General features: G+C 49.7%; 1 long non-coding RNA gene across 17 annotated transcripts in view; it reads left to right on the top strand.

Moving 5' to 3' along the window:
* LOC144828501 (uncharacterized) overlaps window positions 1-25,596 on the top strand; it is a 2,902,672-nt gene that overhangs the window by 2,251,052 nt on the left and 626,024 nt on the right. For 2 of the 17 annotated variants that reach the window (XR_013610466.1, XR_013610460.1), the window contains exon 12: window positions 5,268-5,447. The exons of the other annotated variants lie outside the window; for them this stretch is intronic. This is a non-coding gene — a long non-coding RNA (uncharacterized LOC144828501). The remainder of the gene's footprint in view (window positions 1-5,267; window positions 5,448-25,596) is intronic. 17 annotated transcript variants of the gene reach the window in all.

Below are 25,596 nucleotides of genomic sequence, written 5' to 3'. Positions count from 1 at the left end.
AATCAAACAATCAATTCGCAATTTGTTGTGTTTACACGACCTTACCCGGACCGTTTGGACAGTTTCTCGTCTTCCATTTCCAGCGCCCGATCGTCCTCTATTCTTCGTAATTGCTGTGGCACTCCTGATGGTTCCCAGTCAGGACCGTAGATCACTCGAGAGAGGTCTGTTCGGAACCAGTGAAGTTCGGATGATCGGCTGCCAGACAAGGGTCTATCGGGCAGGAGCTCTTCCCGATCGTTGCAGTCGTTCACTCTGTCGTTGGGACCTCTCTCACTGGATCCACGTGTCGCTGATGGGCCCCACGTTTGGGACGCCAATTGATGAAAAAGGGTTCAGGCAGATCAGGTCGTTTTACCCCTTTTCTAGGTTTGCCCGGCGTTAGCCGCTTCTCACCCAACTTACGATTTACCAAATAAAGAGGCAGGCGCTGGAGATTGGAAGGCAGGAAACAGGAGTTTATTTCCGACGGAACAGAACACGTCAAATCAGACAACAGGGTATCTTCTCGAGGTGCTCTAAAAGTTTCTCTACGGCTCCGTCTTTTATACACAGGTTTATGATGTACAAACATTCCTTATTGCAATAAAGACACTTTGAAGTACAAAAAGGGCATGTTTGGGACCCCAGCTCCAGGCCCATTCCCATACCGACCGCTCTGATGTTGTTTTCCCCTCCCAAATGTGACATGTGATTGTAATCTGCAGCCGGACATTCCAACAGGGCACGAGGGCAGGAGGGGGTGGTCAGATCTAAGGTTGGGCAGGCGATAAGATCATGTTTCGCTATGCGGGGCCGGAGGGGTACATCCACGAGACCTAGTTTTATGATGTGGGACTGGGTCGAGAGGCCAGGTGTAGCCGGGGGGGGGCCATCAGAAGAGAGGAAGGGTGTTCCTGGGAGGGATGTGGGGGTGTCGGTCAGATCTAGGGGTGTGAAGGCCTTGATTAATCACCGTTCCTCTGATGTGAGGCGAGGTCCTACTGTAGGAAGCAAAACACTGCATCTGTTGGGCTAGGTGATGGCCTGGGATCAGGCCGGGCAACCGGGCAGGGAGGAAGAGGTTACCAAAAAGGCCCGTTCTATGAGTAGGATGAAAGAGCGAGGGGGCAGGGGTCCAGAGTGGTGACAAGGTCGTGTTTAGCGGTGCGTTTATGGCCCGAACAGGAGAGACCGGGGGCTGTCGGGGCGCGGGGTGCTTGCGGGGCTGGAGAGAGAGAGAGAGAGCGAGAGAGAGAGAGAGAGATGGCTATCGGCAATGGGCAGAGAGGTCATGACACAAAGATGGTTACTATCTATGTTCGTGGTGGAGCCTAAAAGGGAACAAGATGGCGGGGTCACTGTTTCGTGACTTTCTTTACCTTCAACAGTGGCGAGGGTGAACACAAATGAACGCCGCTTATGTACATATACATTTTGTCATTTTCCACAGTGAGCCTCCTCATTTTGGTGTTTAGAACTGCCCCTGAACATTACCTCAAAAGAGTTCTTTTCACAGGTCTCCATTCCCGACTACCTCAGAACAAGTGCCTCTAGTTTCAGCAGCAGCAAAATTAAGAATAGGTTTTGTTGGTATCTTTAGTTGCAGCAGTTTGCTTCTGTCATTACTTGACTCTGAATGGTTTAAAGAGGACAGTGTTCTGCTTCCCCATTCCCAAGATATTAATGGACGTTTAGTCATATAACAAAGTATCAAACCTTCCACTATACACGAGTCCTAATTCACTTCTTCTGTCCTGGTGATGGTCCCGTTCATTGGTTGAACGTGGGAACAAATTGTTTACACCTAAAAGTCGAAGATTATTAAAGCTGATTTAAGCATAAAGCAATCATTTTTTGGGAAACCCATAGAAAGAGTAACACCATCATAGTGAGAGTATAACAGAGCGTGGGTAATTCCCTGAAAGCACAAAATTGGTAATAGGATATCTGAATCCATTTTGTTATATATTAACCTGTTTACCGCCATGGTGGGCTGCATGTTAGGTCTCTTGTGAGCCTAACAGCACACTACAGTGAGATCGCTGCAGCACCACCCACCCACCCCCACCATGGATTACAATCGTAGTCCAACAGGCGGGCATACCGCAGCATTGGCGGTCCTCCTGTGGACGGCACAATGGCGGCACCACAGGAGGACCTCCAAACTCGTAATAAGTACCTTAATAATTTACTTTTTCTTGTACTTTCAACTGGCAGCACCTTTCAACACTCAGTATGGCAGCATTGCCTTCTTATGACATCAATTGTATTGCTTGTTGGACGTTATTCACTGCAAGCACACAGTTTTAACAGTTTCGAGGAAGTACATGATTTTTTCTAACATCCTCGAAAGACACAAATTCTTTCCAAGTTTAATCTTCAGTTTAGAGAATGTACATGTCATTTTTCAGAACAAGTTTGATTGGCTTCTTTTTTCGGCTTTGTTATATTAGTATTTTATCTATACACCACAAAGTTGTGTTCCGTCTGAAATTCTGTTGGTAGGCCACTGTACAGCCTTGCTGCTCTGCTGCGAGCAGTCGCTGGCTTCTTACGACACTGTTACGATTTGGGATTTTTATTAAAAGTTGAACAGTGCTATCTTCTATGCTCACGTGGGTTGCAAAGTTTCTGTACACAAGTTTAGTCTTTAGGTACCACACACATTAGAAGTTTTCATTTGCTGCTTTATACTGGAATGCTGGTGGAAATGTAGGTGTCAGATGATTGCGTCAAAGATTCATTTCGATCCTAATGGGAGCAGAGCAATGTCATTTCTGCAGTCTGTTCAAAGATCTCTTGGGACAACTTTAAAATCAAAGTTCGCAGTAATGGATCCCAGTGCCAGGAATCACTCTAGTCAAGGTTGCCAAGCATTTTCTTCGACTACAGTCTAGAATCTGTGGAGAAGCCATACTTTATGGCCTCTTTTGTTTATTTATTTCATTTAGTGCTCCATAGAGAAAGAAGCACCTGCTGTGACTTCGAGCAATGCACCTTTAATCAGGGTCAAGCTCTTTAGGAGTATGACCTATATTCTAAGCAGAGATTGTTGAAGACTTTCTTAGATCATGTGTGGACCATGTATAAACAGCTAGACTGCACCTCCAGCCTCAAGTTCACCACCACATTTCCTCCCAAAACCAGCACTCAAAAGACTTTACCTACCATATATAAGGAGTGTAGTAGTCTGTGCCTTCACCCCTTGGAAAGCACATTCGACCCAGCAAGGGGTAGGGAAGTGCTGCAGAATACAAGCTACTTGCGCCTCTGGCTGTGGTGATTCTGCCTGTCTTTGCTTGTGAATAGCTTTGTGTGGAAGAGGGCAATAGTAGGGAGAGGTTGTGGTCTTACGGGCAGAGCCTCTGACTTTGGAGCTGAGGAGCCCCGTTCGAGCCTTGGCGCCAGCTCAGCTTCCTGTGATTCTGGCCCAATCAATCTACCTGCGCCTACCAAGAAATGAGTGTGTCCTTGTGTAACGTAACTGGTGCTCATGTAAAGCGCTCCAATACTATCGAGGCAAGTTTGTGCTATATAAATCTGCAACAAAAAAAATAATACTATTCACAGTGCATTTGAAAGATGTGGAAGTTGAGACAGGTGCTAGGTTTATTAATAATTAATCATGCATTATACTGAACTTTTTGAATTTCTAAGTGCCCTGACATGATTAATTGAAATATGTGGCATACACACAGCCAGTCGTGGATTCCCCAAGTCTATAGGAGGGTTCACGTGAAGCATCAGCATGCCATTGACACCTGATGTTAATTATAACTCAGTAGATCTGATCTGGACACATTCAGCTTTGTCTTTCATACTTCTGAGATCGTTAAAATTATGGCCATGAAGTTAGCACATTTTAACACCTCTTATTTATATTAGGTATAAAAAACAGGTGAGTGTTATGAAACACTGTACAAAAAATATATAGTGAACTGAAAAAATAAAGTATGCCTACTTTAAAGGCTAACAGAAAGAAGACATTGGAAAATGTTGCAATGACCTGATTGAGCATACATTGCCTTTTTTACCATACATAGAGGAGCAGCACCTAGATTCCCATATTCAGTGGTTCAGTTTGCCATGCCCGCTCTCATTTTACTGTTGATGTTACTAACACAAGTTTGTGAATTATGTTTCTCTATTCCACACCACATATGCCTTATTACATTCAATATACAGGCATTGTAGCAACAAATGCATTCATCTATAGTAGCCCCGACCTCTTGCCTTTGCCAATGCTTATTTTGTGATGGCATCAGACAAAGGGATACATCAAGTACATTATATATTTCAAAGGTTTAACATGATACATTTTTGTCATATGCCTTTGAATTTGAGTTTTTGTTTAGAAGTGCTCTCCTGTGAAAGTAGTCGACAAAATATAAAATACAAGGTAATTTGCATATTATTGCAAATGGCTGCCCTCCGGCTGCCAGCTTCAAAGGCTTCAAATCATTCTTTTCAATCAGGTGAAGAAGCATGCATAGGTTTTGTTTGAGGCTGGAGTCTTATTTATATATATATTTATTTCAATGCCTCGTCAGGGGTAGTAAGCACTATTTAAGTGCAATATGAATGAATGAGTTAATTTGATAACGTGCACGAATCACCCCGTCCGAGGTATCTTGGCGCAACAGTCAGTGCAATAGGCTAAGATCAAATCTAAAACAGAGTAGTTTTTAGTGCTTTCCTAAATTTGTTATAGTCAGGACAGGCTCTGAAAGAAACTGTCAGTTTGTTCCAGATGGTGGGGGCCAGAGAGGAGAAGCATCTTCCACCACAACTAGATCATCAAACACGAGGGACTGACATTCATTCCTTCTCGATGGAACGCAAATTCCTAGCAGAGTGCTATCGTTAAAGCCTCTGACAGAGATACTCAGGACCCTTGCCCAGCCGGGCTTTGTGGGTTAAGCAGCACATTTTAAATATTATCCTATTCTTTGCTGCAAACTAGTGAAGAGATGTTAAAAGGGGCGCGGAAGTCATTCTATGTGGGCGATTACCAATCAACTATGCTACTGTGTTTGCACAACCTGCAATTTTGACACTAATGACTCATAGTCAGATGCTTGTAACTCATTGCCGTAATCCAGTAGGCTCACAACCAGAGCCTGTACCAAGGTCTTCCTAGCAGACAGAGGAAGAAATGGTAACACCTTCTTTAGTAATTGTAATATGTGGAAGCAGGTGCCTGTTGTAAATAGGACATGATATTTCATATTAAGTTCCTGATCTATTTTGATTCCTAGGTTTTTACTGTCCTGCTTTCAATCTAGGGTCTACGGGGTTTGGGCTTTCCCAAACAGGATAATCTCCATTTTACCTGGTAGAAAGATGAATATTTCAAAGAATCTGAAGATCTGAGTGCAAGACTTCTGGAGAGGGGTTATCCACGACGACTTATCAAAAAAGCGCAGAAGAGGGCATGGCACAGTCCCCGTGAAGCACTTCTCAAGGTACAGGAGAAGAAGGATGAAAGTCTGGAGAGAATGATTTGCGTAACGACATACTGCACACAGAGTAATGCCATCCGCAAGATTGTGATTAAACATTGGGCTTTGGTTGCCGATGACATTGACCAACTGTCTCCCCCATGCACTCCTTTAAAAAGGCAAAGTGTATTAGGGACCATGTGGTCAGTTCCTTCTTGGTCAGTCCTGAATCACTCACAATACAAACCTTGTGGAACTTGCCTGTGACAATAGGACATTTTAGATGCGTACAGTGCAAGGCATGCAAAATGACTGTACAAACCAAGCAATATACATACAAACAACACAACATAGATCTCAAATCATTCACCAATTGCAATACCAGCAATGTAATTTATTGTATCACATGCTTGTGTGGGCTCATTTACGAAGGACAAACACAACAAAAGATTGAGGCACGAATCCTGCAACACTGCAGTAGAATAAGGTGTAAGGTCCAGGGAGCACCACTGGTCGACCACTTTAGAACAGCCAATCATGCACCAGATGACTTACAGTGGGTCGTCCTTGAGAAAGTGTCCTTGGGCCCAAGGGGAGGTAATTTAGGATCCATTTTGAATCTCAGGGAAAGCAAATGGATGACCCGTTTTGACTCAATCCATAATGGGCTGAATGAACATGATGCCAGTTATGCCCAGTTAGCATGACTCAGTTAAAAATGGGTCCTAGATAGGGTCAACACTGCATATGTAGTAATGATCATATTGTTGTGTCTGTGTACTGTCGTCCCTCTACAGGTGATCAACAGATGAGACAATGAACATCTACAACATTATGACTACTTCCATTCTGAACATGTCTTAAATGTTAATGTTGTATGTAGTCTATTTTCCTTCCAAATGCTGATTGTATCATCTTACGTTATCCATTTGACTACCCTCCACTGAAAAGTTTGGCACATCCAATTTGCCTTTTAGGATGGTTACTGCACACCCACTATGTACAATACCCTATGGTCCTTTATGAGGGTTGATTACTGTGTTTGATTCTAGTACCATTATCATGAGTGAACATTATGTCAAGTATTCCATCCCTAATGTTTTTGGTATGGACTGAACTCAATGTTGCTAATAAGGACTATTGTACCTCCTCAACACAAGTCCCTGCCCGCCACCCTCACTGACTTTTAATTAGGGTTTTGCGAACACGATCTTGCAGAACATTGCTCAATTTAATGTAATACTCCTAACGCAAGGCATTGCTTTGATACCCCCGGTTTGAGGCTGGTTTTTGTATCCACATTAGGGGCTGACTTTCTCTAATTTTCTAATTCGATCTAGCAGTGCCCAACCTGATCAGAACACACTGCTCACTTTGTAAATGTAAATGTGGGATACTTGTAAAGCGCACTGTTACTCTACCCGAGTGTCCTGGCGCTGTAGACTGCTGGGGAACCCGTCCTGGTTTTCCCTGTGAGATGCTCCCTTTCTGGGTATCTCCAGGGTGAAACCAGGCATCCCCGGCGTCTGTGGGGGGGCCGTTGTAGAGATGAGGCAAGCTTAATGCCCAGAGTTACCGAGTGTGTTCCCTGGTTAGAGTAGGCGCTGAGGAGAGAATTATCGAGTCCGTTGACCCTGGTCCAAGACCCTGCCGCGTCGGGAATTGAACCCTGGTCCCGGGCCGTTCTCTGCTTACAGGTCTGCCACCTCTAACCAGTGAGCCACACCTCTCCACTTTAATTCAATACTCCTAAATGCTAGGCATTGCTTTGATACCCCGTGTTTAAGGCTGGTTGTTGTATTCCTAATTAAGGTTTATTTTCCCGATTTTGCTAAAACGATCAAGCAGTGCCCAACCTGTTTAGAACACACGGCTCAATTTAATTTTGTACTCCTCACACAAGATATTGCTTGGATACCCCCGGTTATAGTCTGCTCTCACTTTCCTTTCTAAACTGGGACGCGGTGATGCCGTGCCCTGTCAGCATCTAGCGGCTGCAGGGACACGCGCTGAACGTACACGTGTATATAAGCAGTCTTCCCCAGCCCGCCTGCACTCTCCGCGATCGACTCTGGAGGGCTGACGGCAGAACCCGCAGTAAGCTTTTTGATTGATTTCCTGGTGCTGGTAAATTATGATGTTAGTTATCTAAATGCGTTTTCTAAGTGGTGAATGTGCACTTTCACTAATCTTTGCAGATTGAGACACGGGCTGTCCTTTTTTGAATCATTTGTACCACCGAGGAGAGGTGAGTTTTTGACCATAGTTTTTTCTACCCTAAGTAGAGTTTAACAATTCTCTGGGATGGTATTTTTACTCCCCCATGTTTTTCCTTGCTTACAGATTCCATGCACTCACCTAAGTAATTGTGCATACCTTTGATCAGGTATTTATTCTAACTATGGTTGTGTGTCTAGCACTTTGCGCTCTGGTTATTTTAGTACTTCCACTGATTAGTATACTCTTGGTTGCTTTTGATGTTTTTGAATAAACACTCTGAATCGGTTTCAGTAAAAGAAAACCTGTGTTCCCCATTATGGCAATAATTGTTTTGTTTAATTCACAACATGACTATATAGCATGCCTTCATGTGGACATTGGTCCCGAGCTTAGATGTATGAGGTATTTCTTCAGTATGAGGCCACTCATGTACCTACCCTATTTTTCAGGTGTTAGTGCGCTCTCTGATATTAGGAGCCTACGGGCCCAACCTTCCTTTATTGACTCAGCCCCACACTTATGGCGGCTTTCTGGTAATTATTTAGTCCATTTATGCCTTTTTTTAAATAGATGTATCTTCGCTAGTTTTTTTTTCCCATTAACCCTAGGTGCCCCCTCCCACCCCACTTCACGTCCTAGTCCTGAAGAAGATCCCATAGTAAGGAGGAACGCAACCTACGCTATTCGGGGGTCGAAACTTCGACTTTTATATCTTCACCTACCCATGAACAACAGATTATTGTTACTGTGTTTTAGTATATGGGCTAGGTTTCCAAATGTTGTTTATGTGGCTTGAAACATGCCTATGTGATGTCAACTATTCATTCTGTGACCACATTGAACCTTTGAAACTATTCACTCAACCCCAATCCTCACAAAACCACTTACCTACCCCACCTCTTCCCCCTCTATTCTTCAGGCACATTGTTTATATCCATTTGAGGAAAAACAGCCCAAATTACAACCGATGCCCAGGCTAGCATAAGACGCCTCTTAGTTCCCATCATGAACAGTTACCAAATAAAGAGACGGGCGCTGGAAGCGGGAGTGCAAGAACAGGTTTTTATTTCTCATGAGGAGAGCCTGTCATTTCGGACACACACACGATGTCTTCAAGAGGTGCTCTAACAAGTTTCTCTGAGGCTCCGTCTTTTATACACAGGTTTATGATGTACAAACATTCCTTATTGCAATAAAGGCACTTTAAAGTACGAAAAGGCATGTTTGGAATCCCAGCTTCAGGCCTATTCCCATACCAGTCGTTCAGATGTCGTTTCCCCTCCCAAATGTAACATGTGATTGTAATCTTGCAGCCGGACATTCCAACAGGACACGAGGGCAAGAGGGGGTGATCAGATCTAAGGTTGGGCAGGCGATAAGATCGGGCACTTCGGTTGGTGTATCACGCGTTGCTATGCGGGGTCAGGGGGGTACATCCATGAGGCTTTGTTTTATGACTTGGGACCGGGTCGAGAGGCCAGGTGTAGCCGGGGGGGGTCATCAGAAGAGGGGAAGGGTGTTCCTGGGAGGAATGCAGGGGGTGTCGGTCAGGCAGGGGTGTCACTTTTAGAGCGGGGTTGCGCGGAGGGAGAGGGTTTTATGGCCTATGCATGAGAGACCGGGGGCTGTCGGGGATGCTTGCGAGGCTGGGGAGTGAGGGGGAGAGAGAGACGCTGGCTATCGGGAGTGGGCAGAGAGGCCTTGGTGCTTAAAAATGGCTGTCGTATACGTGCGTGCATGGGCCTGTACTGGCGAGATGATGCGGGCAATGCTTCGCGGTATTCGTTCTGCTTACAGCGAGGGGTATGGTGAACACAAATGAACGCCGCTTATGTACATATACATTGTAATTTTCCACAGTCGCCGCTTTTTAACACAAGTTAGTTCATTTCCGTGTTTATCATAACTAACGGGGTGTACATATAGCCATGTGTGGTCAATGAAATAGCGTTTGTCAATACTGGCAGATTGCATATAACCATGGGCAGTCGATGCGATAGACGAGGTGCAATACACATGAATTTACATTTGTCGTGTTATATATACGAGTCTAGAGATCAGTATACAACTCAGTCGGAGTCAATCAAGGAAATGTTCCGACACATTATGGAACCATGTTCTGACTCTCTCTCCGGCGGTATCAAGGTACAGTTAAAAGTGACCGATGAAACATTCTGAAAGCAATACAAAAGTGGTTGAGGGAGGAATTTAGTTCAATACAAGCGATTAGTCCAGGGGGGGGGGCAGAAAGTCCAGAAAGGGAAGGGGGGGGTCTTCGCCACAGTGTCTTTTTAGCAGTCAAGCCATCATTGGTGGGCTCTAGTAGTTCGTTTTCTTCCGTTGGCGCTGTTGAGCACCGGCGGTGGAGCTATAGGTCCAGCTCGGATCCATCCTTACACGTCGCAGGGTGCGATCTGTCCTCTGCTGTTAGACCACAGTCCTGTTTCCTAACTAACCTTTTTAAGGGTGCCTCATGCTGGGCACCTGCATTTCTTTCTCCTTCTGTGGCAAACCCTATTCTGCCTAAATGCTATTCTTCTTTTCTGAGTCAAAAATCCATGTGAAAAAAAAGGGGGGGGTTGTCGGATAATCGAGGGAAGAGAGGGCGGAGTGGGATCAGATCTTTGAGACAAACCAAGGGAGCAAAGGATAACGACCAGGCAGGCCCATCAATCGGGCTCAAAGGGGCGGGGACTTCTGGCACGCGTGGGTCAGCAAGCAGAGGGCTTCAAGGCAGCCCTCCATCCTTTCATTTTCCGTGTTTGAGAGTGGTGCCTCGTCCCGCGTCTCGTTGCTCTGCGGCTCCACCTTTGGTCGAGGTCACATGTGCTTCATGATCTGCGGCTAGGCTGTGCGTCACGTCCGGCCCCTCTCCTCCGATGATTGTGTATCTTTGAAGGGGTACAAAATAAGCTTTAGAGAACTGGCAGGAGAAGACAATTATACATTTCAATTCCGCCCCCAATCTTAAGTAGTTGGGGGGGTACGTTCATCGGTCACGATCAGAAGTTATCACTATGGAGTATGTATGCGGGCATTTCTACTGAGTTTGTACCAAGTCTATTTGGCGTTCATTCATGATGTATATGGAGAGAAGTCAGACTCCTATCAACTGCGTATTCCATCAAACTCGAAATCGGTCCCTTCGGTAGAGACTCGTCTTTCTAACCCAAGCCCTGGCAGTCTTCTATCATCATGAGAGAGGGACAGAGGCTAAACATTCTTTTCTCGGGGAGCAACGGTTAATCAGGGTCATCCGTTATACTTCGGGATATGGAGCTGGGGTCAATCGGGAGAAACGAGGACGCTTTGGACATCCGTACTTGGGTGCAGAGAGGTGGGGCAATCTGGGCATTGGGGATTGTGCTTCTAACGAACTGTGAACAGAAGGCCACTGACATATAGTCCCCCTATGAAAAAGGCCAGATTAGGGGACATCAGTCGTCTTACCTGTCCTTTCCTTCTTAGCCAATTCAAATTCCATCATTTTACAGAAAGGAGAGGTAGTAATATGGCAAATTACAATTGTTTTAGTTTCTGTCAATTTTGCCGAACACCTTTGTGTTCAAAAACCAATTAGGCTTGTGCCGGCGGGGCACAATGTTACCACACAAAGGAAGAGGGAACAGGGGGACCCTCAGAGAGAGAGAGTCGTCCGCATTTTAAACGAGCTATTCGGTACACGTCCGACATGGAGAGAGAGAAAGAGAGAGAGAGAAACGTGTACAATAATAGGACATTTAATGCGCACACAACACAGAACAGCAGGGGTCAAGTTATATAGAAACACAGACTGAGGGACGACGTAGATCCATACATTACGTACAAGAATCCAAGATAAAACATAGAACAGTACTTGGCCGAAAAGATTTCTTCCTGCATGCTGCGCATCCTTAGTATCCTACTTAATTCATCTGGCTGCCTTTGCTGGTGGCCTCTGTTGCAAATACTTACACCTTTGTCAATTGTTCGGGAACTAACCTGGTCGGGCTAATACTCACGGTGGGGTCTTCGAATCATTTTTAGCGAATGGGTATCCAGGCTGAGGCAACGGAGGGTGTCAGTCGGGAGAACAATGGGGCAGCTTTGAGTTTCATGTCTATGAGGGTGCAAGAAGGAGGTGGTAAATCTTAAACATTTACAATTTTCCTAGTCTTCCAGGAGGAGGGTACTTGGGCAAACCTCACCCCGGAACATTCCTGAACTTTTCCCTATTTAGTCACCGTATGAATTTACTCATGGGTGCACGTCATTCTTGGTTGCATTATTTGGGGTGCCGGTTGGGGTCATATTTCATCATACTGCAATAACCCGTCAAGTTTCTGCTTCGGGTCACCCTCCCAGTCGCTGGGTTCAGAGAGACAGAGACAGTCGTTTCTAAGTAAGGGAGTGCTACATCTTTGTTTGTTCGTCGTGTATAGGCACCATGTTCAGACCCCTTTATCCCCATTCCATCGGCCGTTCGTTCATCACTTAAGTCATACATAAAACATTTCTCTTATCAATTCAGACGTGTGCAACGCGTATTCAGTCGAGCTATACACATCAGGGCATACACGCGTGCATTCACATCACACAAATTCGTCACGTTCTCAGGGGCAGTCCCCATAAACAATATACAATTTTCCCGTGCCGAACCATGGCGTGTTGTTTAGGCCTTCTCCATACTTCGGTCGACGTTCCGATGTGTCCTGCAGAAAGAAGGGAAAAAGAAGGGGGTGGGGGCAGCGTTTTAAAACACATCAGCGCGCATAAACCCGAAAATGCTTTTACTTACCACATACTCGACCTATCTCCGCGGGATGCAATCCCTTTCATCTCGGCGTTTAAGCCCAGAGGGACCGGTAGTGCGGGAGAGATAATCTTTGATGGAGTGTAAAGTGGGGGGTGAACTCGTGCTCTCCTTCGAGGAGGAGCGGTGGTCTACAGTGGTACAGGGTTGTTTTTGTTCATCAGGCACGGAAACTAGAGGGGCTAGGTGGCATTCCTTCGGAGTGGCTTAGGGGCATTTGAAACAATTTCCCTGATACATGTGGCACATAAGGTAAAGGCTAAATACCGGGACCTTTATCGATTGCTTTACGTTGCACAAAAATAAAAATATATAATAAAAACATATACACAACAAACCTGGACAATTCACATTTGCAATATTTCTGTGTACTCTGCTTTTTAACCTTTAAGTAATAGAGTTGCTTCATTTCACCTGTATTTTACTTATATCGGAAACAGTGGCCATTTATTCGAAACTTACCAATCTAAGCGCTACAACTATGTTTGCTTTTCAAAAAAACTTTATTTAAAAATGTTGGCGCACAAATACGGGTCTACAACCACGTGGGCCAGCCACGGAGCAGACTGGAACTGTACCTGAGGGGATGTTTATTTGAACGGAGTCGGTGACCGTTGATTTCATAAAGGTGCGACAAGTGCAATAAAATCATATCGAAAATTCATTGTGGGTAAGTACCATAAGTGTCGAAAATTCAAACTTTCAATAATACGGTAAACAGTGACGCGTCAGAACTTGATATCAATTCATTGTCCGAATGTTCGATCAGTACCCATCCCCTCTCACCTTGCGCTTCAAACATTGCATACATATCTCATGATATCAAGGCTGAGCAACCGGAACACAACAGGGAGTTGCGAGTTTCATTTGTACTGGCGCCATTTTGGGTGAGGTCGGGAAGGTCCAAGTATAGTCAAAATGTCTCCACCAACTCGTGGTTGGACCAGAGCCTCTTTCGGCAGTCCAAAAGTTTCGTTAAAGGGCACAGAAGGGGCCGCCGATAAGTACCATCAGTCAAAGGGGGGAGGGAGGCAACAATCTTTCCTACCGGGTCATACTGGTGTTCCACCGGAACTGATCAAATTGGTAGTCGGCAGGATTTCGGTCATTCAAACTGAGGCTGGCGCCAGCATGAGAGCGCCGACGTCTCGTGGCTACGTCTTGGTCGTTCCGCGGGCATTCATGGCAGTCATTCTCCATCGGGGGCCCGCGGGGGTCGGGGGCCCCTGCGGCTCTCATAGAATCTTCAAAGCTGAGGAGAACGCCTCTGGACGGGGGGGCTCATTTTCTAGCTGGCAAGCGACCTGGCCATCTTTGCACGCCAGGTCCAATCTTGCAGAGTCGACCGTCATTTTACGAGTTCTGCGGCAACCGGCAGTCGTTGGATCGCAAGGGCAGATGGACTCCAGCCTGTCGGGCGTGGTGTTGCACCGCAAGAGTGGACGAACCCTTGTCGGGTGAGTGGAGCGTTGGGGGTGCAGCTGAGGGGCCTCCACCTGGGGAGGTGGGAGAGGCTCGTCCGCGCCGCCTCTCCCTCCCAGTGCACCCCACGCCGTCTCCCGGCGCTGACTTTCGTGATGGCCGGAACAGGCGATGAAAGAGGGGGGGGGTCGGAGGCATAAGCAAGACATCCCCCCCCCGTGGCCTGCAAGGCGCCAGAAGAGGAGGATGGGAATACCAGTACATTCCGGGCCATCCATCCACGACTTCTCCGGCCGCTGACATTCGTGGTGGCCGGACCAGGCGATGAAAGAGGGGGGGGGTCGGAGGCATAAGCAAGACACCCCCCCCGGGGCCTGCAAGGCGCTAGAAGAAGAGGATGGGAAGACCAGTACATCCCGGGCCATCCACCCCTTCTCCTCTCCGGCCGATGGCGGCCAGCCGGGCCCCTCCCTGCACGTGTCGAGGCCTCGTCTTCCGGATGGGCGTGACCGTGGACCTGTTGCACTTCGGGAGCTTCCGGAATGGGGGTAGGTATCTGCTGACTTGTATCTGTCTTATGTTACCGTTATTGGGCGTGGCGGGCGGTGGGACAGATATGTTCGGAGCAGTGAGGGGCGGCGGAGCCTAGCTACCTCGTGGCTGCCGTGATGTCAAGCTTGGCTTCTCTCACCACTTTCATGTTTCTTATTGCGGGCTATTTTTAACGTTTCTTATTTCTAGCGAAGTAAAAAAAAACTCATCAGTGGCCTACTGATTTTGCTCGATTTTCTTTTTCCTTCCTTTTCTAGTGTGTTTTTGCGCTAAAGTTTCTGTTAACAGGATACGGTGATTACTTCATATTTTACATATGTCCTTTTTATTAGGGGCGCCCTCCGGTTGAGCCAGATGGTCTACCTCTAATAAATGGTCCGGGTGGAACTAGCTTACCAATCAGTGGGGAGTAGATAGGCATGACAGATTACAACGGGGGACAAAGGTCCGCATTACCTACCCTTCACTACTTGCAAAGACTAGACAGAATATTTCTATTCCACGTTATTTGCAAACAGAGAATACCTCAAAAGAACTATTCCTTGAACAATAAATGTCCAGACAATCAATCAATCAATCAGTGGGGAGAAAAACAGGCATGACGGATTACAACGGGGGACAAAAGTCCGCATTACCTATCCTTCGCTATCTGCAAAGGGAGACAGAATATTCCTATTCTTCTCTGTTTGTAGACAGGGAATATCTCAAAAGAGCGATAATCGATAAAAATCGATAACAAACAATCAGTGGGGAGAAAGATAGGCATGACGGATTACAACGGGGGACAAAAGTCCGCATTACCTATCCTTCACTATTTGCAAAGAGAGAGGAACGTTCCTATTTGTCGCTGTTTGCAAACAGAGAATGTCTCAAAGAGAACCAATACTTCAAGTAGCAACCAAGGCTAAATGAACCAATCAATGAACAATACCAGTATTTAAATACCGATTCCAATATAAACAATCAATCAGACGTAAAGACGTCCTACTTAACCTTACCCGGACCGGACCGTGTGGACAGTTCTTCGCCTTCCCTTTCCAGCGCCCGATCGTTCTCTTACTCCATGTTTTTACCGCAGCATTCCTGTGGGATCCCAGTCAGGACAGTAGGTCGCTTGAGAGAGGTCCGTTCGGAATCGGTGAAGTTCATTCAATCGGCAGCCGGACGAGGGCCCTCTCAAGGCAGGTATACTCCAATCGTTCAGATGTTCACCCCATCGTCTGGACCTCTCTTACCGGACCTTATGTCGCTGATGGGCCCCGCGTTGGGACGCCAATTGAGGATAAACAGCCCAAATTACAACCGATGCCCAGGCTGCTAGCATAAGATGCCTCTTAGTTCCCATCATGAACAGTTACCAAATAAAGAGACGGGCGCTGGAAGCGGGAGTGCAAGAACAGGTTTTTATTTCTCATGAGGAGAGCCTGTCATTTCGGACACACACACGATGTCTTCAAGAGGCGCTCTAACAAGTTTCTCTGAGGCTCCGTCTTTTATACACAGGTTTATGATGTACAAACATTCCTTATTGCAATAAAGGCACTTTGAAGTACGAAAAGGCATGTTTGGAATACCAGCTTCAGGCCTATTCCCATACCAGTCGTTCAGATGTCGTTTCCCCTCCCAAATGTAACATGTGATTGTAATCTTGCAGCCGGACATTCCAACAGGACACGAGGGCAAGAGGGGGTGATCAGATCTAAGGTTGGGCAGGCGATAAGATCGGGCACTTCGGTTGGTGTATCACGCGTTGCTATGCGGGGTCAGGGGGGGTGCATCCATGAGGCTTTGTTTTATGACTTGGGACCGGGTCGAGAGGCCAGGTGTAGCCGGGGGGGGTCATCAGAAGAGGGGAAGGGTGTTCCTGGGAGGAATGCAGGGGGTGTCGGTCAGGCAGGGGTGTCACTTTTAGAGCGGGGTCGCGCGGAGGGAGAGGGTTTTATGGCCTATGCATGAGAGACCGGGGGCTGTCGGGGATGCTTGCGAGGCTGGGGAGTGAGGGGGAGAGAGAGACGCTGGCTATCGGGAGTGGGCAGAGAGGCCTTGGTGCTTAAAAATGGCTGTCGTATACGTGCGTGCATGGGCCTGTACTGGCGAGATGATGCGGGCAATGCTTCGCGGTATTCGTTCTGCTTACAGCGAGGGGTATGGTCAACACAAATGAACGCCGCTTATGTACATATACATTGTCATTTTCCACACATTGAACACGTTTTTGCATATATGTGCTTGGATGAGGATGTGAATAAATAACATCGCTCATTAAATGTGTAATTGTTTTCACTTAGAACAATACAAAGAATTTTTTTGTGTTCTCTATAAGTGTTCATACTGGGACCTTCTACCCTGCAGCATTTAATACCCAGGTCCCAGTACTTTTGGGTCTACCCTTCTATGTAATGAAGGAAATTATCTGACATTCACTTAACAATTGCCTTCATACCTTCCTTAAAAAGATCCTTTACTTTGTCGAAATCATTTTCAAACGACAGGACCAACTGAGTATCGTCCACATTTGACAGGATCTCAAACCCATATGCTCTGATGACTTTAGCAAAAGGTGCCACATGAATGTTAAATAAGGTAGGGCTCAAGCATGACCCTTGAGGGACCCTTCCAGTGAGACACCTTGCATTCTTTTTTTTAGGAAGTCCTGGAACCAGGCCAGGGCACACTGGTCAATACCGATTTCTTGAAGTCTTTGAAAAAACTTACCGTAGGACACATATCAAATGCTGGGTATAGGTATAAGAGCACAAGCATAGAAGTGGTACCAACATTTAGCGAGCACCTAATAATGTCAGTCACAGAAACGATTTGATGCTATGCTCTGCTCTGAAACATAATTGTGAAGGATCCAAGATTTTATTCACTTCAAGGTAATCAGTTCATTGTTTTCGGACTAGGCTTTCCAGCGGCTTCCAAAACACGGAGTAGTGAGATGGAGCTATAGTTTGGAAGAATAGATGAATCCAAGTTATTTTTCTTTTAGATAGGTATGATATGCACCCATTTCCAGGCTAAGGGGATTTTTCCTGACTCAATGTATGAATTGAATAATGATCTAACTGTAGGAGCAATTTGCCTTGCGAGTAGAGCTGCAATCTTAGATAAATAGGGGGTGTATTGGCGTACGGAATTTCGCCCTTTCGAGCCCTTGTTGGACTTGCTCCTAGGAAAAGGGTTGGGAATTGTCCAGCCTGTAACCCACGGAGCTCAAAAAAGTGTGCTGATTAATTCTTCCGTGGGTTGGTGAAGCCTGTTAGTAAAAGTTTGATAGATCAGCTTAATCTTATCGTCCAAGTAGTCAGCCAGGGAGTCACATAATTCCTGTGTAGCCTGAAGCAACTGTGTGCAAGCAGGGGGATGAGTAAATTCTTCCAAAGAATTTAACAGTTCCTTACAGGAGTTGTCCACTTGATTGATTTGGGTGAAATGTGCATCTTGCAGGCCTTTTTGATGCTGCAGTGATATACTAACTTTGTACAGCTTTTAGCTCTTCTGAATTCCAGGATGCAAAAGGTTTGAACAAAGTCTTAGACCGAGTTCTTAGTGGCACAATACCATCACATGCTAAATTCATAACAGACTGAAAATCTGCCAGCATTTGGTTAACTTCAGGAACTTGCCAGATTGTGAAGTATACAAAAACCTCAGAGAAGGACTTTGGAGCGACATGGTGCCTGCTTCTAGTAGCGCATTTGATGCCAGATTGTTTCAAGTCTGGTTTTCCAGAGTTGGTGACCTAGAAACAGATCGAAGCATGATCGGTGCATGTGAGAGGGAGAGGGAGTTCACAATGTGAGTCATTAAAATTTGAAAAAATCAAATCTAGGTTGTAGCCTGCTGAGTGATTGGGATCTAAAAGTTTTTTGACAGAGGCTCAAAGGGGCAGATTTACAAGCCCCTTGCGCCACTTTTGCGTCAATTTTCCCATGTTAAAATTCACGCAAAAGTGGCACAAGAGGCTTGTAAAACTGCCCCAAAGTCTCTAAGTGAGCTAAATAAAGAATGAGTGAATATCATGCCTCTAGTATTGTCACCAGTTACAACAAATATAGCATATAAATTAACCGAAATGAACTTTGAGATATTACCAAATCTGCTCTATTGAGACTTACACAAACAGGCAAGATCAAAGAGACACAGCCTTGTGTAGCATCTCATCAACTGATGCGTGGGTGAAAAGTGCAGTTCAGAAAATACCGTTTACAGATAGATGCATGGGGTTCTTCAACAGAAATGTTAAGCTCCGAGACTGTCCTGAAAATAATTTCCTTTCCCATTTTCAATCCTGATTACTGAGGAGCATCCAGTCTTCCTCAATTAGTTGTTTAATTGGATTTATGTGCAACAGCATTGTTTTGCAGTCACTGTATGTTAGAAAGGCGATCCCGGGGGAGGCAGAAGATGTCTGACTGACCACCCCTAGGTCCACCTCTCCGCCGAGAAGTAGCCGAGCGTTACCGAGAGGCCTCCTGGGTGAGGTTCCTCTCCTAGGATCGTACAGCAGAGTAACCGCAACACTACAAACGGACACTACACAAGAAGATAGTTCTTAGGCTTTATCAAGAGTAAAGGTTGCTTGTTCTTAGCGATATATACAGGCAGATCGATGGATCTGTAAAGTCTCGTAAAGGAAGGGACAGGGTAGCGGGACAGTCTCAGTACGGGTGTAGGAAGGGATACCCTGCACACAGCTCTCAATCCTCGAGCCGGGGGTTCCGAGAGGCCGAGCCGCGGCAGCGCCAGCAGGACTCGACAGGTGGTCTTTACGGAGAGGAGGCCGCGGCAGCGCCAGCAGGCCTCGAGGTGGTTTCGGCGAAGATGGGCCGCGGCAGCGCCAGCAGGCTCTCAAGATGGTTCAGCAAAGGTGGACCGCGGCAGCGGCAGCAGGCTCCCAAGATGGTTCAGCAAAGGGGGGCCGCGGCAGCGCGAGCAGGCTCCCAAGATGGATCAGCAAAGGTGGGCCGCGGCAGCGCCAGCAGGTTCCCAAGATGGTTTTCAGAGAAGGTAGGCCGCGGCAGCGCCAGCAGGCTCTCAGGGTCTCTTCAGATTACAGGCAAAAGAGTTCTTCTGGTGTCGGCCGCGACAGCGTCAGCAGGGCTTCCAGTCCAGGATACAACTGCCGTCCTACTCCGGGGCTGGCCCAGATATAGAACTGGAGTCCTTTGATGTCCGGACCCTCGCGCCTGGGGGTCAGAGGAGCCGGGATGATGGTGTCCAGACACCCAGCAGGGGGGTGTAGCCAGCGCCCGGGGAGGCCAGAGGGCGATCGATACCAGGCGTCGGGGACGGCTGGAGGCCCATCGAAACTTCCCTCCTCTGGGATCTGTTGAGTGTCCACTCGACCACCTGGGTGGATCTTGGTGCCTCGATGTCGGGGCTTCGCTGGGGCCTTGGTCGGGGCCAAGGCCACATGGTCGTGACGTGGTGGGTCCAAGATGGAGTCGGGCGAGGCCTCGTGCCCAGGACGTGGTTCGTGACATGATGGCCCAGGATGGAGTTAGGCTGGTAGTGGTGGCCTGGGGCGGTAACCGGACCAGCAGTGTTGGGGCGTGCAGGGCCGGGCAAGGGCCGCCCGATGCCCGGCGGAGGGGCGATGTCGTTCGGGGCCCGCCACACGGGGGGGTAGGACCACGCCATGAGGCCGGGTCCAACACGCGTCCCCCCCAGCTGAAGGCAGGGGAGAGTCACCCATCTTCTTGGGGGTTTTCCTCGCCGAGGCAGAAGAATCGGGACAGGCCGTCAGCAGGGGCGATGCTCCACAGTGAAGTCCATCCCTTGGAGGGAGATGGACCATCGCAACAGTTTCGGGTTTTCACCCCGCATCTGCATCAACCACCGCAGGGGCTGGTGGTCGGTCTGGACCCGGAAGTGGGTGCCGAAGAGGTAGGGCCGGAGCTTCTTTAGGGCCCACACGACGGCGAAGGCTTCCCTCTCGATGGTGCTCCATCGTTGTTCTCTGGCCAGCAGCCGCCGGCTGATGAAGGCAAAGGGAAGGTCGACTCCCTCAGGGTTTACTTGGGATAGGACCGCCCCAATGCCGTGCTCCGAGGCGTCGGTTTGGACCACAAACTCTCGGCTGTAGTCGGGGGCTTGGAGCACAGGGGCGGTACACATGGCGGTCTTCAGGGTATCGAAGGCGACCTGGCACTCGGGGGTCCAGCGCACCTTTTGTGGTAGTCTCTTGGAGGTCAGTTCTGTGAGGGGCCCCACGATGCTTCCATAGTCTCTTATGAAGCGCCGATAATATCCGGTGAGCCCCAGGAAGGCTCGGACTGCTGTTTGGGTGACAGGGGGCTCCCAGGCCCGGATGGCGTCAATCTTTGGCTGGAGGGGAGCCACCTGGCCGCTCCCTACTTGGTGCCCCAGATAGGTCACGGACCCTTGGCCTATCTGGCACTTGCTGGCTTTTATTGTCAGTCCGGCCCGTCGGAGGGCCGTCAGGACCTCCCAGAGGTGGGTCAGGTGCTCATCCCAGTGGAGGCTGTACACCGCAATGTCGTCTAGATAGGTGGCACTGAACTCTTCTAGTCCGGCCAGCACCCTGTTCACGAGTCTCTGGAAGGTGGCCGGGGCGTTTTTCATGCCGAAGGGCATCACTTTGAAATGGTAGTGGCCATCAGGGGTCGAGAAGGCCGATCGCTCTAGTGCTCCAGGGGTGAGGCTGATCTGCCAATATCCGGCCGTGAGGTCGAAGGTGCTGAGATACCTGGCGGCCCCCAGGCGATCGATCAGCTCATCCGCCCGGGGGATGGGATGGGCGTCGGTCCTGGTGACTGCATTCAGCCCCTGGTGGTCAACACAGAACCGGAGCTCCGGGGGCGTGCCGAGAGCGGCGGCCTTAGGGACCAGGACAACAGGACTGGCCCAGGGACTGTCGGAGGGTTCGATTACCCCCAGAGCTAGCATCTTGGTTACTTCGGATTGAATGCAGGCCCGAACTCGGTCGGGCACTCGGAAAGCTCGGTGTCTTACAGGCGGGCTGTCTCCGGTGTCTACATCGTGGACACACCACCGGGTGATCCCAGGAGTGAGGGAAAATAGATCTGCAAATTGCCCCAGCAGCTTCCGGCAGTCTTGGTGCTGTTCTGGGGTCAGGGTAGAGGAGAGCGTGACTCCTTCGACGGAGCCGTCTTTCTCTGTGGTGCTCAGGAGATCGGGTAGAGGTTCGGAGTCGTCTTCAGCTCCGTCATCGGTTGCTAGCAGCAGACTTAGTTCAGTGCGTGCGAAGTGCGGCTTGAGCCGGTTAGCGTGTAGAACCCGGAGGGGGTTCCTGGGGGACTCCATGTCCACCAGATAGGTGACGGGGCTCTTGCGCTCTACCACTTTGAAGGGCCCCGTCCACTTGTCCTGGAGGGCACAAGGTTCAACCGGGGACATGACCCAGACCTGCTGGCCCGGTCCGAATTCGATGGACGAGGCGTTCTGGTCATACCAGCGTTTCATCTCCTCCTGACTGGCTTCCAGGTTGGCTTCGGCAAGTTCCCGGAACTTCCGAGTCTGATTGCGGAGGGTCAGGAGGTACTGGTAGACATCTGGTGGAGCACCCCGGGCAGCCGTCTCCCAGCCTTCTTTGACCAGGCTGAGGGGGCCTCGGACCGGGTGCCCATACAATAGTTCAAAGGGGCTGAACCCCAGGGATTTCCGGGGTACCTCGCGATAGGCAAACAGGAGGCAGGGCAGCAGGACATCCCATTTGCGTCGTAGCGGCTCTTCTAGGCCCTTGATCATCCCCTTCAGTGTTCGGTTAAACAGCTCTACAAGTCCATTTCCTTGGGGGTGATACGGGGTGGTGAACTTATATGTGACCCCGCACTGTTGCCACAGGGACCGCATATATTTCGATATAAAGTTTGTGCCCCGATCACTCACGACTTCTCGGGGGAAGCCGACTCTGGAGAAGATCCCCATCAGGGCTCTGCCTACTACTGGGGCCGTGATGGTTCGGAGGGGGATGGCTTCAGGATAGCGGGTGGCATGGTCCACCAGAACGAGGATGAAGCGGTGCCCCTGAGAGGTGCGGGGGTCCAATGGTCCCACTATGTCGATCCCCACTCGCTCGAAGGGGGTGGTGACCACGGGGAAAGGCTGGAGTGGAGCTTTGACTTTTCCCCCGCTCTTCCCACTGGCTTGACAGGTCGGACAGGATCGGCAGTGATTGCTTACATCGTTGCGCATTTTCGGCCAGTAGAAATGGGTCACCAGGCGGCTGTAAGTTTTGTCCTGCCCCAGGTGCCCGGCGAGGGGCACGTCATGTGCCAAGATCAAAAGGAAGTTTCTGAATCGGGGAACGACCAGCACCCGGCTGGCCCCTAGTTCGGCAATCTTCTGCTCGCTGTAGAGAAGGTCGTGGTCTCAATAGATCCAGTGGGACCCCGAGGGGTCTCCAGCGGCTTGAGTGGTGGCTTGTTGTCAGATTCCCTCGAGGGAGGGACAGGTTTTCTGTTCCTGCCGGAATTGTTCGCGGGTGGGGCCACCTTCTTGGCGCCATTGAGCTAGTTCTGGAAGGTGGCCGAGTTCGGGGAGGTCTTCATGGCTGGGCCCCTGGGGGCCGGGTTCAGGGTCGGCGTCCTCGGGGACGGCGGGCGGTGGAGGTGCGGGCCACTCCGGTTCTTCTGGCAGGGCCTCTTCGATCGGGGCGGAGGCCCGGGCGGTCATGGATCGGGTGGTCGCACAGGCCCACTCGGGAAGGCCTAGCATCCCCAGATGCTCTCTCCGCTCGACTTGGGCCCAGGGGGAACTTTCCAGGTCGTTCCTGAGGAGGCAGTCCACGGGGGCATCGTCCCGGACGGTCACTTTCAGCATGCCCGACACCCCTCCCCATTCGAAGGGGATGCGGGCCATCTGGCACAAACTCTCTGAGTTATCCGCCGACCGCACCGGGCACAGGACATTGGGTAGAATCTGTTCTGGGGTCACCAAGTGGCAGCGGACCGCCATCACGCTGGCTCCAGTGTCCCGGAGGGCTTCGGCCCGGCGTCCATTGATGGTGACCCATTGGCGGTATTTCTGGGTGTTGCCTGGGATCCGGTCTCGGGGGATCATGTCTCGTTCACCCAGGCACGCCAAGATCATAGCGGCGGGCTCCCACTCGGCCTGCTCGGGTCGTTGTCCTCTTCCTCGCCTCCTTCTGTACCCAGGGCGGCGGCCGCGATCTGGCGGTTCGGAGGACCGGTGGTGCCGGGTCGCAGGTTCATCGGGCAGAGGGGGTCATTCGCATAATGACCCTGTCGCTGGCATCTGTGGCAAGTAATGTTCGGGGGGGGCCCCGGTCGTGCGGGAGGGGCCCCCCGTCGGCCCAGGGATGGCGAAGTGGAAGTAGGGGAGAACCCCGGGGGGGAATCTCGGCCCCTGCTCTGGCCTCCTCCTCCGCCTCGGGGTTGGTGTTTTCCGGGGGATCCCCGGCCGTAGTCTCCCAGCGGGCTCCGGGGGACTCGGGTGCCCACCCATCTATCAGCCTCGACAGCGAGTTTTTGTGGCTCTGTCAATTTGCTATCGAGGAGATGCTGCCTGAGTTCGATGAAGCAAATGTTGGAAAGATGTTCCCATATAATGAGGTCGACCAACTGCTGGTAGGTGGTGACCTGACTGCCTTTGACCCACCCTTCGAAGGCTCTGCTGAAAAAGTTCACGTACTCCACCCATGTGGTACCAGGGATTTTTTTACAGTCTCGAAACCGCTGTCGGTACATTTCGGGGGTGAGTCCGTAGCGAGTGAGGAGGGCTGTTTTCATGTGTTCGTACGAGGTCATCTCGGCATCGGAAAGCTCTAGCAGGGCGTCTCTCCCCTCGTTGACGAACTTCCCCCACAGGCCGGCGCTCCAGTCCTTGAGGGGTACTCGATGGGCTGTCATGGCTACTTCGTAGGCTTTGAACCACTGTTGGATGTCGTCGTTCTTATAGTACTCTTTGACGACATCCTTGGGTATGTGCACCTTCGTGTCCATAGGGGGGGGGCGAGGTCTTGCCCCCGGATGCGCTGGCATCGTTCGTTTTGGCCTTGAATTCTAGTTCCTTTAAGCCGCGCTCATGCTCGAGCATGAGTTTCTTTTCTTCGAGGTCTATTTGTCTTCGTCTTTCCTCCAGGTCTCCATCCAGTCGTAGTTGCTCGAGGGCTAATTTTCTTTCTGCCAGCTGGATTTCTCCGTCTTGCCGGAGTCGGGCGAGCACCAATTCGTGGAGCCTGTTCCTCTCTCGTTCTCGGGCGTCTTTGTGGGAGATGCCCGTGCCTAGATTGGGGGGTCTTTCCCCCGCTGGGGTCGTCTCGGTCTCCGGGCGTCCGTTCGGGCCCGGGTTATCTTCATTCTGGGGTGGCGTGTCACCAGCTTCCACCCATGCTTGTAGGGCCGATTTAAAGTCGTCCTTGGTGCTTAGGCCAGTGGTAGCGATACCCAGGTCTTTGCAGAATTGTTTTAATTCCTTTTGACTGTAATCTTCCATTTTCTCTTTCTGGAATTCCGTAGTCGGTCTGTTTTCTTGAGTAGTCATGGTCTTAGTGTGTTTTTCTCGGTAGTGGGTGAATCACTCTCTGTACGGTCTGCGTCGGCTCGGATCCCGTCGCTTGCCACCAATGTTAGAAAGGCGATCCCGGGGGAGGCAGAAGATGTCTGACTGACCACCCCTAGGTTCACCTCTCCGCCGAGAAGTAGCCGAGCGTTACCGAGAGGCCTCCTGGGTGAGGGCCCTCTCCTAGGATCGTACAGCAGAGTAACCACAACACTACAAATGGACACTACACAAGAAGATAGTTCTTAGGCTTTATCAAGAGTAAAGGTTGCTTGTTCTTAGCGATATATACAGGCAGATCGATGGATCTGTAAAGTCTCGTAAAGGAAGGGACAGGGTAGCGGGACAGTCTCAGTACGGGTGTAGGAAGGGATACCCTGCGCACAGCTCTCAATCCTCGAGCCGGGGGTTCCGAGAGGCTGAGCCGCGGCAGCGCCAGCAGGACTCGACAGGTGGTCTTTACGGAGAGGAGGCCGCGGCAGCGCCAGCAGGCCTCGAGGTGGTTTCGGCGAAGATGGGCTGTGGCAGCGCCAGCAGGCTCTCGAGATGGTTAGGCAAAGGTGGGCCGCGGCAGCGCCAGCAAACTCCCAAGATGGTTCAGCAAAGGGGGGCCGCGGCAGCGCCAGCAGGCTCCCAAGATGGATCAGCAAAGGTGGGCCGCGGCAGCGCCAGCAG

Source organism: Lissotriton helveticus, chromosome 4_1 (genome assembly GCF_964261635.1).
Source record: "Lissotriton helveticus chromosome 4_1, aLisHel1.1, whole genome shotgun sequence".
Lineage (NCBI taxonomy): Eukaryota > Metazoa > Chordata > Amphibia > Caudata > Salamandridae > Lissotriton > Lissotriton helveticus.
This window is presented reverse-complemented; position numbering and strand designations above follow the sequence as displayed.